This window comes from Motacilla alba, chromosome 2 (genome assembly GCF_015832195.1).
Source record: "Motacilla alba alba isolate MOTALB_02 chromosome 2, Motacilla_alba_V1.0_pri, whole genome shotgun sequence".
Lineage (NCBI taxonomy): Eukaryota > Metazoa > Chordata > Aves > Passeriformes > Motacillidae > Motacilla > Motacilla alba.
The window spans coordinates 122,468,004-122,482,220 of record NC_052017.1 but is presented as its reverse complement, the minus strand read 5'-3'; the positions used below and the strand labels follow the sequence as shown (position 1 = coordinate 122,482,220).

The following is a 14,217-nucleotide window of genomic DNA, read 5'->3' as shown; positions in this document are numbered from 1 at the left end:
GAGATGTCCAGTTCCAGTGTTTCAACAGTTTGACAGGTTTACAGCAAGAAAGGAACCATTTTTGTGGATTTAATATATAAATTTGCAATGAACAGGATCACTGATGCATAACATGTAAACAGACAAAACTGCACTAGTCATGCAGGTCTTTTAGATGGTCTGGGAGTATTCTTAATCTGTTTTGTGCTGCCTTTGAATTCATCAAACAAACATTCTTAGTGAGCCTTAGGGAGAGGTATTTTTACGATACTGTTGAGAAATTTGCTATAATTATATATTCTGAGTACCATCACTTTTGAACAAGTAAACTTAGTATGCATTTCTTTGGTTTCAGAATTTTATTTCAAAAGAAAGATTTGTGTCAAGGTAAGTTATCAGTAGGAAAACAATTCTTTCCAACTGGTACAAAACAGAAGCTGTATGACATCATGCAGCTCTACAGATATTCACAGCTCTTTTGAGCACTTCTGAATTCTGTTTCTACTCTCTGCTGTAGGAAAAACTTCCCTCTTGCTTTTACTTCTTGGCAGGGCAGGTGAGGGAGGGGGTGGTAGTCAGGGAAGAGACAGAAAGGTAAGAGAACACTCAGAAATATTGCAAACCATTGCAGAGACAGAGAAAAAAAAAGGAGAAACAGGCATTTGCCTTCACTGGTATTCATAGCCACTGGAGGAGGCAAGTTCTTTTCACTCCAGCTTTTAGAAATCTTTTCACAGAAGGAGCTGCTTACACTGGGCCAGTACTGATCTAAAGAGCACTATGAAGTACTTTTTGGGAAGTTATCACACATATAGGATATAGGACAGGTACAAAAAAAGCTGCAGTGGGTAATTCATAGGTATGAACCGAACACATCTGAATGCTGAACAGTGCTGAAACTAACACTGTGTTTGCCTGGCATAGGGGAAATAACTCCAACTTCAGTTTTCATTGAGTAACATAGGCTTAATAAAATATTTCTTATAACCTCCAAAATATGCAAAGCCAGCATGTCAGGGTCTCTTTGGCAGGATCTTTTTTTCATTAACCATAAGTGATTTGCATCAATTATAATCCTGTCTATTAATGTACTTTACACTTACAGCTTTGCTTTTTCTACTGTTTTGCCTGGGATTTATCAGATCAACAGACCTTGGTAACTAAGTCATTATATTCACCTTTTTTTTTGTAGAAGATCTTAGATTAGCTTTGACTTCTGTAATTTCCTTGCTATTCCAAAAAAAATTAAGTGAAGAGTACATAAGCATGGAAGAAGGAATGATGAACTGTTCAATTTAAATTTGAGTGACACTGTTGGGCTTTTTAAGCAAGTTTATCCAACAGTGTGGGACAAATAAATTCCACTCTTTTTGGTAACTTATATAAACATAGTAAGAGAAAAAGACTATAAAATTAGTCACAGATGCCATCTGAAAATGAGAAGAATATCACAAAAGTTCCATAGAAATAAGTGGACATCATAAAAGGGTTGTAGAAAATCTCCCTTGAATCTAAAAACTCTCTTGCCTATGTCTTCTCCCTGGAAGCTTGAGGAAGGAGTCAAAATCATTTCAGTTATTAGGTGAAAAAAGTGTCTTTTCAAAAAAGACACTTTAGCTCCCTCAAACTATCTGGCAGAAAGTTTGAATGTTGAGATAAGTCTTGTAACTGTAAATATGTACTTTTTAATTCAGCTTCAGATAGATGGGAAAGCATCGAGTACATTCTCTTCCAAGCAATTGTGGTAATAGATATTACTGGCCAAAACAGGCATTTTCATCAGAAAACTAGGGCTAAACCACACTTTCTGATAGATCCTCCTAGATTTGCTCCAGCAAATGAAAGGTTTGAAGTATTACTCAGTGCAAATAAGAGTAAGCCAGCAGACTGGCTTTTGTCATTTTAAAAATTATAAGAAATTGAAAAGAAAAAAAAAGTCTGCCTGTAGAAAAAGCAACAAAACGTGACAGTCGGTAAGACCAAACAATAAAGTTGCATGTTTCACAATTACTTTGTAGATTTGTCATGATTAAATGTCAGAATGACACCTAGGCATTCCCATTCTCTGCACCCTCATTCCAGTTTCCATGGAAAGGACATGCACATGTGCACAGTCCAAGTAAGTATGCTGTGCATTACCCAGGGGCACATGGTGAGGCACTCAGTTGGCACTTTAGAGCTTATTCCAATCTTTGTTTATTCCTCTGGTGTTCAGAGACAAAAGGATTTTCAGAGGATGATAAAGGATCCTTCAGGAGTAACTGGTTATTGTCAGGTATAGTTGTGTGCAGATTTCCCAAGTGAAATCAAGCAAATGACTACAAAAGGAAGAATTATGTTTTCATCAAGTTTGACATGAAGCTCTGGAAGTAATCAGTAAATAGGGAAGGAGAAATACAAAAAGAAAGTAGCAGGTGTTCTGCTTTCTTTAGGTTTTGAACAATCAAACACTTGAAGGACTAAAACTTGAATTGAACTGGTGAGAGTTAGCCCTTTCAGTTAACAGACAAGCCAGCATTCAAGCAAGGCCTTGCATGCAACCTTCTTTATTTATAGAACCACATGGATACTGACTTCAACACTGGCTCACCCTCAGATGTCATTCATGCCACCTTAAATAACCAACAATTCTGGTCAAATGTGTCTAAAACCATCCTCAAGGGTAGGACAGAAGAGACTCTTTTTACACTCAGCTGATTGTGAGCAGGTATGTAACAGCCACTTCAATAAATTTACTTTATCCTAATAGGCTTCTTTTCTAGCTCTGTACTTGATCACTTGTAAACCTAAGACCCTGATTCAATGCTTTCAGTAGCTGAAAGGATTTAAAAAATCATCTTTTCTGATTCCCATTTTACATTAACTTCCCACAATTATTGCCTCTTTCTTTAGCTTGTTTTAGCTTTCAAAGGCTGCTAGTGCATGGAATAAACCATTATGCTTTGCTATTTAATACTACTGAATCTTTTCATGCTTCTCTGAATATTTATCCCTTTAGTGATACATCAGCTGGGTGTACAAACAGCCTTCAAGCCAAATATAAGATTTTGGCTTTCAGTGAGCTGGCTAGTTGGAGAGAATAGTAGAAACCTGTAAGAAACCCCAACACAAGCCTTTGTTCCTTAGCTTATGAGACGTGTTTATGCCCAAAGTGTAAGATAAAAGTACCTAACTGATACCCAAATACACACACATGCAGAAAAGAAAAAAAGGAGAGGAAAAGTTCAGCGTGGAGATCATGGCTACATTGACTTAGGGTTACTCAAATTTTGCTATTTGACTAATCTTCATACAAGGAAATACTCCTTCACTCACGCTGGGCTCACAACTGTTCCACAGAGATGGCACTTCATATGGAAGAAGAGAGAAAAAGTCAGCCACTGGACAAACAACTGACACATCAACATTACCATGTGTACACAATTATGTTTTTAGATCTTATGTTTTTGACTTATCCAGAAGCACATGCACTAGATCCACCCTTCCATTCTTCTGGTGACATTTAACTCCTATTAACAATTTTCCAACCTGTCCACATCTATGTCCTTACTTACAAAAGGATCTCTCACAACAGAGGAGTGTTAGTGACAAAATAAAAGTCTAGTATTTTGGCCATGGTTATCAGAATGTTAATTACATTATAAATTAGCACTATATGGGGATAATCTAAAACTTAAGGTGCTAAATTGTGACTTATCTTGGATTTTCACATCACTCACAAAAAACCCCACATGTGGAAAGTGAAACTACTGTAAGTATCTACACCTGTTACTATAAAAACCATGATACTCCAAAATAGTTCTGCTTTCCTGAACAAGGCTTTCACATATGCTCAAAAATAGAGATAAAGTAGAACATCTTACTGAAATTACTGCTCCATGAGCAGAGCAGGAATACTTCAGAAAGGGGATGGGAAGTTGAAATTTCTTCAAGAGAACAAATGGCAAATATGATTACGTGTTCAAGAAGCATGTCACAGAAACAACATTAGCTTAAAGACAGGTATCACAGGATGCATAGAAAGCTTCCACTGTTTTCAGCAAGTTGAACAGAGAAAAGCCAGACAAATTAGCTAAAAATCTGGCTGGCTTCAACAGCAGCCACATCAAAGGATAGACAGGTAAACTAAGAGGCTTCTAAAAGGAGAATTTATTTTCTAAACAGCATTCAAATCACCTACTGGGAAATGGCATCTAACCCACAACAATTCCAAGAACAAGTTTTGCCTTGTTCGGAAGAACAAGCTGACAAAAGTCAAAAATGCACAAAAAACCTTGAAAAATGGTTTAACAGTCATGAAACTGTCCTGGTCCTCAGCAGAATTCAGAGACATTGCTTATCTCAGAACAAAGAGTGCCACTCTGATCCGACTGATAGCCATGCCATACAAAAAAAATCCCACCCAAACTCAGAAACTCCATACTTGCCACCAAAATTCATACAAGATTAGAATTATGAAAGATGACACTGAAGAGCAGCCTGAGAGTGTAATGAATCATTACCAAGCAAGGAGACACAGGCAACTGCTCCTCTCAAGAGGAGGTGCAGAAAAGAGCTCACTTGCCAGAAACATGCTTGGACACCAAAATGAAGTGCTCAGGTGCTGCCTTAGGCTCAAAAAAATACACAACGTTCAGATTACACAGTCTGGAAAGCAGAGAAAACTTAGGACGTTTTTGGCACTTCTTTTTTCTCCCACAGCAGTAGGAAATTAAAGCAACAAACCACCACAGGAAGATGGGCATTTATTTGGACATTGACCTCAGAACACTGCTAAAGTTTTCTTTCTATCCCGCCTTGTAGTTGGCTTAAGAAATCATATACAGATATTTAAGGTGTGCAAACTGTTAGTCTCTTGAACAAATAAATGTTCAAGACAGTAGTTAAGAAATATGGTGCTACCAAGAGGGGCAGAATTTTAAACTCAAAAATTTTACACAAAAAAAAATTCAGTAGAAAAATATACTTGCAAAATTAGTACCAGTCCCTGCCTTAGCCAAAGCAAGAAAGCTAGAGGGAGATGAAGGAACAGAAATGCAGAGTGGACTTGGAAGACCTAGAAAACTTACACAAAATATATTTGCACAGTGTGTTATCACACTAGAAACACTGCTTAACAAGCAGAGCAGCAGTCTGTAACGGATGAATGGTCTTCAAAAATTGCTTCTATGAGGCACAAAAGTGAAAGGAAAGAGAATTTTCTGCCTGGAAGGAAACAGCACGGGTCAGCGTGCTGCAGCAGTCATCAGAAATCAGTACCTTTTTCTGGAGACTTGCATAAGTAACTCCCTGATCTGCAGCCTTATTGGCTATACAACTGTGGGAAAACAATGTTTAAATAACAGCTTTCATCCCTTATTTCCAAATATTGTCAATGAAAATGGAAGTGCTGAAAAGGATTTTGAGATCTTCCATGATGAAAGGGGTCACATAAATAATACATTTCTCCAGTATCTGAGAAAAAGAGGAAAACAAAAATGTATTTCTTCTTGCTCTTAGGTCCGTACAGCAATTCCCTAAGTGTGCAGAGTGTACAGCTGAAAAGTATCTTCTAGAGTGACAATTAGCTAATGAATTATACCATGCAAAACACTTTCAATTCCTTCCTTAAATGCTAATGAAGTCATTCCCCATTATTAGCTAATATTAAAAGCCTACTGTTACATGAACATGTAACGAATGCTAAAGTATCAGCGAGGAAGTGATATTACATGCTTAAATTTCTTATACAGTATCTGTGTTCCTCCAGGTGCGGGCTATCATGTTCATCTTCTATAAATAGCCATTCAAATGTTATCTGTTCTGGAGATGCTTTGTGCACGGTTGGGGATGACTGAAGGCTTTGCACCTGTTTTTCACCATGTAGCAGGGATTTGGCTTTTGTAAAACTGAAGAGAATATTGCCATTGCCCCAGTCAGGCCCAGTCAAGTACTACCACATTAGGTATAGACACAAAAATTAGACTTTAAAAGGACACGTAGCAATGGTGGCATTATTTTTGCCTATTGTCACTTGAAGTGAATGACACTAGCATCAATACAATTCTTACTATCATATAGTATTATAGCTGCCATTCAATATATCAGCACCTGTAGTCCCTGCAGGCAACTAAACACATAGGAAAAGGAGAGGGGAAAAGTGTTCCATAAAGCCTAAAGCTATTCAGAATAACTTCAGAGAACTCCCTATTCAGGCCAAATACTTTGCTTGGAAAAGGTTTTGGTGTTTGTAAACATGATTAGCTTGTATATAAACAAGTATATGATAAAATGGGCTTATTTCACTGACAAAAAGCTGTAGTTCCCTTAGGCTTTAAAGGCATGCTGTAATCATTTTGATAAGTTATGTCTCTTTCTCAAGTCATACAGCTTCTATATTTATGCAGACTCCATTCACATCTCTTATCACGCTTTGACTCCACGAGACCTTACAAATAACAGTTACTTAAAATGCAGCAGTCTATTTTTGGTTTTGTGTGGTTTGTTTTTGGAGTTTTTATATAAAGTGTTTCACATTATGCCTGCCTTTTAGAGTCTGTATTATTTTCACACGCTCCAATTCTTATATGCATTAACAAATCCTATTCACTTATTTTCTGTTTCCCATGCCTGAGCTCAAAAACATTAGCCCAATCCAGTAAAGCTACCATCATCCAACTATTTTAAAACAAGAATAACACAAAACAAAGGAAGGGTTTATGACTGAATTTCTCTGTAAGGCTACACACTACAGTTTGTTCTTTCCTACATTTAAAATGCATTTTTGATATCCAGCTATCAACTTTTATGTCTCCTGCTAATGGCACCAGTACCTTAATGTCATGCAAACATATTGTTGTTATTGAAACTACAATGAAAAGGAATCTCATAGGGACACAAGAGATCAGCCCAATTGAAACATAATGAGTAACTGGAAAAAAATATGCATAGTGAAAAAATGGGAAAGGGACATAAAAATAAAATTATTGCACTATTAAATAAAGTTTCTAAATCCTGCACATCAGAAATAAATTTTCAGAAGGTATAAAAACAGTATCAAAGAATAAATCAAATATGAAATAGAGTCCATATGTACAGAAAGAGTGCATACAGTAAGACAACTCTGTTTTTGAGGAAAAAGAATGTGACAGAAAATCTTGACTCGTGAGAAACTGAAAAGGCAGCAATTGTTTAACATTACTCACATCATGTCAATTAAAAAGGCGCCCAATTAAACCACTAGGCAACAAATTTGAAGGGAAAACAAAGAGACTTTTTTCCTTACACTCCACATGCTCTGAATCATGCCAAAGGATACTGTGGAGCCTGTGAACAGAAATCAGACCAACCAAACACATGCAGCAAGGACATGATGTCTCCTGCAATTAAATGTAATAGCGCAAACATTGCTTTGTGCCCAGGGAACTCCTAATCAATGCTGAGCAACAAACACTGGGAGACTGTATCAAAAGATGATTACTCCACCTAATTTAGTCATTACTTCTCTAAGCATCCTTTACTGGAATCTTGCCAGCCATCTTATTTTAACAGACTTACATTCTTACAAGCTACATTGTAATATGCCACAGAGGTTTTTTTTTTTTTTGTTGAACAAGAAGAGGTTTTTGCCCATCCTACAAAATTGGAACTGGCATCTGACAGTCACAGTTCTAGCATGAGCAACTATTTCTTTAATTTATTAGCAACACTAAACTCAATCAATCAATGCCATCTGTCATGTACCACAGGAAAAAAAGTTTTCATATTTCATTTTAAAAAATCACAAAAAATCCAGAGCTACTCATACTACTAGTTATGAGCAGTTTTTGCTAAACTTGAATGAAACATCTTTTGTTCCTTTTTTTGTTATATATTTTTTCAGTGTATAATAGTGTTGATTGGAATTCACTAGCATCATACAGATATCAAGAACTTTCTGTGCCTCAAGTGGGCACCTTGGGAAGGTTGAAAGTAGTTGAGTCTGTTTAGCCTGACTGCACTTTGACATTTACATCTCAGCAAACTGACCCTTAACAAGAAGACTTTTTCTTGGTCTACCTGCAGATAGATGCCTGAAGAAGAAATACATTCTTAACTTGCACTTTGACTGTGTAAGTGAAAAGAAAAAAAAATTCAAGACAAACATAGAGAGCTGCAGATCAGAAATATTAGGCAGAACTCTAGAAATTCTTTGAAATTCAAACTGAGAATCCAAGTGACTCATGAGATTGAACAAAGAAAACAGGAATTGATGGAACATTTTTGTACCTAAACTTAATTGAGTTTAAGACTTACTTTTCTATGGCAAAAAGATACATATATATTAGGCAACAGTCTTGGTCAAGGTTAAAGTTTTGCAATTATTTCCTTTTCCTTGCTTTGAAGTGTGAAAGTGCTGTTGAGCTTGGCCTCAAGGAATTCACTTCAGCTGCATGCGAGACTTATGAGTGTATATAATCTGTGTGCTCATTATTTTTGCAGCTCTTGGGGTTGACTAGTTACCCAAAAGGCAGCAGGCATTTCCACAGAACACCTTGTGAAGGATTCAAAGACAACTCACTTGATGAGCATCACATTTCTGACTCTTCTGTGGAGTTTACCTCTCTCCTATCTACTAATGACCGACAAGTTAAGTCAAGATGCTGAACAGGAATCAATTTAAGGCTGCTGCTGAAGTAATAATATCCTTTACCAACATGATCCACAGTATTTTAAGTGAGGTTTCACATGTACTATAAACAGCATCATGGAAGGACCATTAATAAGCATCTGTGCTATTTTAAAACAACAGGTGGTGAGATCGTTTCACCAAAGTTATGTGCTCACCATATGTGTAAGTGGAAATACTGTAGGAGGTAGAAGGCAAATGAGTGAACAGTTAGCAAATATATATATTATATAATATATATAATTATATGGATATATTAAGATCTATATGATCTCATTAAAGCTGCAGCACATTTCATGGGCTAGCTAACAGCTGCCAAAATAACTTCAATATACCTTTGAATCTTTTGGAATAGTCACTAGAACAAAAACATGACAAAAAGAAGCAGTCAAGGTAAGAGAAACTAAGACTATATGTTGGCATTAGACCTATTTGCCTCTAACATCTGATGAACCATTGGGAGATGAGTGCAGAAAGAGATACAGAACTGTGCAGAGACCAGACAGTTGCCAAAAACGCAGGTTAAATTCCTCATGAGTCCTGTAAAGCCAAAGAACAGCAATGTAGCCAATTTTTCAATTCATTTTAATAAACGTGAGAAAACAAACCAAATTCTGCTAGAGAGAACTACATCCCAGCTGACATGGAAACTCTTCTACTGCAACTCTTCCTCATAGTTCATGTTTTATACTTAGTTCAACCAGGGAAGAGGAGCAGAGATACCCTGGAATCACTTTACAATCACAGATATGTGACCAGCTCAGAAATACAGCCTGTCTTCAGTATTTTAGGGAAGACAAAACACACTATCATATCTTATTGGTTCTACCATAAGAATTAAAGGAAAAATAAAATAAATTTTTCAATCTGGCATTTGGCTGGGACATTTGCACCAACTGTCCTATACGAGTCCATTTTGTGTTACTTTCTCCTCTGATATGATTATATTTTGAGACTGGGATATATACTAGAAACATACAGTTATTGTACAATCAGATACTTTCTTTTATAATGTTGTCTTAATAAAGTAATTTTAGAAGAGTAGACAATATTGAGGTTCCCTCAAAGCTAGTCTCTCGACACATCATGAAAGCAATACATATAAATAGATCCATGCTTTTGCTGCTGTTTACAGGCAGTCCCCTTCAAGGGAAAGGCTTCAACCAGCTTTCTTTTGCAAGAAGCATACATTAACTCTGCATTTCTATCTCCATATTGCATATTAAACTCAAGGGCTCATTATCCGTTGTGAAGCGCTGACTTACTCGAATGTGTCAAATTCAAAATAAGATTATCAATACCTGTCTTGTTGCCACCACAAATACACTACAAATGGATAAAACTTAGTTCTCTTTAATGATTGCTACCTTTGCAGTTTACTGGACACTCACATAAAGATCCTCTATTGACAGTTAGTCCAACATGGAATCCATCTGCATAGTAGGAGACAAAGTTTCTGTTTGTGCCTGGAATTTATTTTCAGAAATAATTTTTTTCTCTCCCAGAAACACGAGCTATTGCACATGAAGGACATGCATTTTGAAAGTGTGAATGCATTTCTTCTTCAAAACAAAAATGGTATCACTGCTGTTGAAATACTCTTGATTGTTTGCACATGCTAAAGTTTTAAATTCATTGTGTAATATGTGTCCCCTTTTACCCTGCTCAAGCCTTTTTAAATAGAATTCTTAAATTGGAAAAAATAATCCAACTGAAAGCCTAGTAACAACATAAGTGAAAAATGGCCTGCTTGCTCTGAGACATGGTTATTTCAGTTAGTTCAAACAGCGCTTGGTAACATCATTTTAAAAATTCTCATAATAATAGAAAATATATTCAACTGAAGTGTTTCATCTCGGCCCTTGGAAAGGACCAGAAGTGAAATCAAACCTCTGCAACTTCAAGTGCATTCAAGGTCACTGGGTTTGTTCTACTACGGAAACAAGCCTTTTGCAAACAAACCCATCTGGTCCCCACTAATAAAATTGGGTAAATGAACCTGCAGGTTCAAAGGCTGACAGCAGCCTAGAAACCTCAAAGATAATTAAGCTCTTACATATCTGAAGAACAAACCCAGATGAAGTATTCCAAAATAGCAGAACCTCTGAGGAAAAAGACAACTAAATCTCAGCTGCTACCCAGTCTGTCTGGCACCAACCAGCTGGCCAACTAGGCTGTTCTTCCAGTCAGTGGTGCTGCTGCCCCAGATCAACCGCAATAAAGATGCTTTCCTTCGGCTGGCAGAAGTATGGAAGGTTGCAGTAGCAGAAGGAGCAAAAAGAGCTCTGGCAAAGAAATCTGTAGGCAGTGGATTTACACTACTTACACCATTGAACTAGACTCACATTGATAATTAGATATACTTTTTCTTCTATGGACACGTGCACATTTCACCACCTGCCTTTAGAGTACACAAGATAAAAACAAAAGCAATTCAAGTTTGCAGTGGGCTTCTTGGTCAACCACTGCTTCATCTCTGCTACCATATTGTTTTTAAAAAAAGTTAATTATTCAAGAATAAAGAGTCTTGAAAAACTAGGTTTGCCAGGAAGCATGAAGAGCTAAATTTGCTGTGATAACATTGTGTCAACATTAGTGAGTAGTCACACTACCCTGAGCTTGCACCAACTGCCTAGGGGGCCATTACTTGATTTCTTCACTCGGGTGAAGAAACTGACTTTATATAGATTGGATTGGCTAATATGTGAAGCATCTGAACTCAGCTACATGGTTTCTTTTTCCAACCAAATGCAACTAGAGAAGAACATTGCAGCTCTGAAACCGTCAGCCATGCTTAATTCTAGAAAGGAAAAAACTGGTAGAAATGTCCTAACCGATGCTTCAAAGTTTTTACAGGAACAAAATAAATGTATGGTCAATGAAAGACACAGGTTTGACAAAATTTAGTTGTTTTTTTTTTTCTAGTTTGAAATACATACATTACATGTGCCACAACCTACTTAAATCAACAAGCCAATACAGGATCATAGTTAATGACTGTGCTTCAGAGAAAAGATTTGTCTGTTGGACTGATTTCTGACCCTGCAGTTCATCACTTGCTCTTTGTTTCAGCCTTGTGAAAGCGCAATTGTTTTTTTATACACATGTTCTGTCTCTGTAGCTGTCATTTGCCTACTGCATACCCAGCAACAGTACAGACTGCATTTAAATATCTTCCCAGAAATAATGACAACAAATAAAGCAACTCCCTATTACCTCCCTAAGGATTACTTGTGTCACTCTAGCACCATGACCAGAGGCTTCAACCACAACCACATCTGTCTGAGCTTCTGAGAACGCTTGGCTAACAGGATCCTCAAAGATGAACATACAGGTAAACAGACATTGAATAAAATAGCCTTCAGCTTCCAGTACCCCCCTTCCTTTTTCATTAAGAACAGATTAATTCCCAATTCTTTACTTCCCAGAGACACAGTAATCTCTTCTATTTCCAAACCACACAGAGCCATTAACAGTTACATATGCAGATAATGTCTATTCTAATGAGCTGTCTCTGCACACCAGCCTCCTGTGTTGCTATACCAGCTTTAGGGCAAGTTTTCTTTTTTAAAGCAGAACAAACTTAAAAAAATAAAAACAAACCAATCAACAAAAAACCAAACCAAACCAAAACAACCCAACAAAATCCACCAGTGTATCAGGCACAGAAATAGGTCATACAAAAATTTTTACCTTCTCAATTCCAAAATACCATTCTTTTGATGTTAAGACCTATGTACATACCACAATGTGCAATGTTAATAGCCAAGCTACAATATGCATACATTCTTGTTTTTTCCGCTTCTACAGGTGACAGGATAGAACAGCAATTCACTAATTCTTCCATTAACAAACAAATGCATTTGAATTTTGCTGCTATTTTGTGTGTTGCGAACCTTAGGCTAGATAAAAAATGAATAAAGGGAAAAAAACCACGCAAGTCTTGAAAGAAGACGACAGAATCCATTTTGGTGTAAGGGCCGGCTCCCCAACTTCTGCACTCTTTAGTTTCCTGTGAAGCGACTTCCAAATCCAGGAATGTGCATGAAATGACATATTTTTTTGCTTCTGTTCCCCTGAAGCCCTTCTGCCATAAGATGTCTTCCCCGTCACTTGAGGAACGCGCGGGCAGCGCGGGGCGCAGTCCCGCACCTGTCGCAGCCCTCCCGCTCTCGCCCCCGTCCTGTGCTACGCCACTGACAGGGTGCCCCCGACACGGGCACGGAGAGCAGCCCGAGCGGGAGCTGGCACCGAGCCACCGCACATCCTGGCCACGGAAGATAAAACGCACCACTGTGGAGCTTCAGAGAGCGCAGCCGTGCCGCTTTTGGAGGGAGCCACGGCAGAAGGGAGGAGTGGGAAAGAGAGGGAAGCTACGAGCCAGCACCGCTCCAGAAGCTGCCCGGGCTGGGCAGGCGGCAGAGCCGGAGCGGGGGGCTCGCAGCGGCAGCGCCGCGCTCCTCCGGCCGGGCAGCGCCGCAGCGCTCGCCGCCCGCCCCCGCACCCGGCAGCTCCCGCTCACCTTTCAGCGACCGGCTCAGCGCATCTTCCTCCCTCCCTCCTTCTCTCCCGCAGCGGCTGCTGGTGGCGGCCCAGAGCCCCCGGGCTCGGCGGGTGCCCGGCGCTGTTCCTCCCTCAGCCGGCGGCAGCTCCCGCTGTCACTTCACCCCTACATCCCGCCGCCGGCGGCGGCAGCTGCTGCTCCTAAATTCACGGCGCTCCGGCGGCATGAAGTCATCCTCCCCGCCCCCTCTGCGGGCCGCCGCACTCCGCTCCCGCCGCGGAGGGGGAGACGGCCCCGCCGCCCGGCGGCCCGAGGCCCGCGGAGCCCCGGCACTCCACCCGCCCCAGAGGGGCCGTGGCTCCCCCGGGAACACCCGTGCCCGACTGCCCGGGAGCCTGCGAGGGGCGGTACCGTCGCCCGGGTGCGGTGGCGGTCCGGGGGACCCTCCCCAGGCACGGCGGCGGGATGGGCCGCTCCGCCCCGCGCCCGCCGTGCCCTCCCGGGACTGCCCTCCGCGGCCGCGGGCAGCGCGGCGCTCCCGCCCGGCCCGTGGGGCTGCGCGGGCCCCGCTCCGACCCCGGCGCCGGCACCGCCCGGCCGTACCGCACTGAGGGGCCGCCGAGCGGCAGGCGCTGAGGGGCAGCTCCCGCCGCGCTGCAAGGCCGGAGCCAAGGGAGAGCGTCGCCGGGGAGAGCTGTGTGCTTCGCTCTTTGAAGGAAAGAGGTCTCGCCGTTTGAAGGAAAACGCGCTGTAATCCCTCGTGCTCCTGGGTGGGCTCCCTGTTCCCACTCTCGCCTCCCGGCCTCAGGACGCTCAAGCGCTCCTGAGCTCGTGGCCCTAAAAAATGCAGCGCTCCCTGGGATGCAGGAGAGCTCCTCTGGCTCCTGATCTGTGCCTGGAAGGGTGGAGCAGGGGACAGGCACTGTGCTGTGTTCAAGGTCACCTGGGCAAACTTCCCCCTTACCAAGGGCGTCCTGATATTTCTGAGACCCAGCAGTAGGCAGCATGTCTATTTTTGTTACTTACAGAGTGCTGTGCACATACTGAGTGACTGACAGGCTTGTGAAGAAGGCTTATCACAGTTTAC

General features: G+C 40.6%; 1 protein-coding gene across 2 annotated transcripts in view; it reads right to left on the bottom strand.

Moving 5' to 3' along the window:
- Window positions 1–13,999, bottom strand: part of PKIA (cAMP-dependent protein kinase inhibitor alpha) — a 44,341-nt gene extending 30,342 nt beyond the window's left edge. Inside the window, exon 1 of one of the 2 annotated variants that reach the window (XM_038127700.1) lies at window positions 13,734–13,999. The gene's annotated coding sequence lies outside the window, so the exon portion shown is untranslated. Of the gene's footprint in view, window positions 1–13,148; window positions 13,425–13,733 lie in introns of those variants that run through there. The other variant, XM_038127699.1, reaches the window with a different exon arrangement.
- Between the last annotated feature and the right edge of the window lie 218 nt (window positions 14,000–14,217).